Source organism: Choristoneura fumiferana, chromosome 24 (assembly GCF_025370935.1).
Source record: "Choristoneura fumiferana chromosome 24, NRCan_CFum_1, whole genome shotgun sequence".
Lineage (NCBI taxonomy): Eukaryota > Metazoa > Arthropoda > Insecta > Lepidoptera > Tortricidae > Choristoneura > Choristoneura fumiferana.
The window spans coordinates 8,638,158-8,639,372 of NC_133495.1; positions in this window are offsets into that span (position 1 = coordinate 8,638,158).

Genomic DNA, 1,215 nt, shown 5'->3' on the forward strand with positions numbered 1-1,215 from the left:
CGTAGTAGCCCCTCTGTTACTGCATGATTATTTGGTACAAGTACCGCACCAAGCGCAATCTCAGCGCACTGCACTGGCCGGGCCACTGATTTATACACACTCCTCAGTCCTCTATTTATCATATGGAATAGGGCGGACCCTCCCAAATTACTTGTGCCTTTTCCAGAAGAAAACGATGACCCGTCACGGTGGGCCGAGACAGAGGGTATTTCTGTCGTATTTGCGTGCAAAATTGAATGAGATTAATAAACTGTGTTGCCAGGTTTTTGTTTAGGCGGCAATGTATGTTTTTTTCCTAGTCACAGCAGGGCTAACTACTACGAAACTCGAAGTTCGTGTCGTGCGGTCTCTGACACTTATACTATTTAATACGAGAGCGAGAGGGACGGTACCGTAACTGCTTCAACTTTGCCCTCTGGCCCCAACATTGCCTGATTCGATTTAGAGTCGATAACTTACCCTTTAGGTTTTTAACTTTTTGTCTCCCCGTAATAATAATTCCTGTGTAGATAAAAGTTTAAAACCTATAAGAGTCCTAAGTTATCGACTCTAAATCAACTCAGGCAATGTTGGGGCCAGAGGGCAAAGTTGAAGCAGTTTACGGTACGATACGAACTTCGAGTTTCGAGTTTCGTAGTAGCCTAGTAGATCCCTATTGCTTATGGAATCGAAGCGACCCTCGGTACCGCTCTGCTTTCAGAGCAGGACTGTGCGTGAGAGCTAACTTTGGGCGACAAGCATAGTTAGGTAAGCTTAATGAAAGCTTATCATATAATATATGCTCGGCGCCGATCGTAAAATTTGCCAGATCACGAAAATTCTAGGCATATCGTGATGGCGCCATTTCATGAATTGGCTAAGGGACATCCGCCATATCGTTCAAAACTCACCGTTTAACGATTTTCTAGTGCCGTTTAGGCAGATCATGAAATACCTAGGGATATCATAATTTTATGATTCCAGTTTAGGCATCATAAATTCCTAGGCATATTTATATTCATCTTCTTCTCGGCATATCACGATGTGCCCGGTAGAGCTAGGAAATTCGACGAATGGGTTGGTCTAATCGATCTGCCGTATTGTTTCTCAGGCACATCGTGATATGCCTGGCCAACTTTTAGGCATATCATGAAATGGCGCCATTGCACAATGTGCATAGGAATTTCGTGATCTGAAGGATATTACGATCGGCGCCGACATATACATATACAGCGT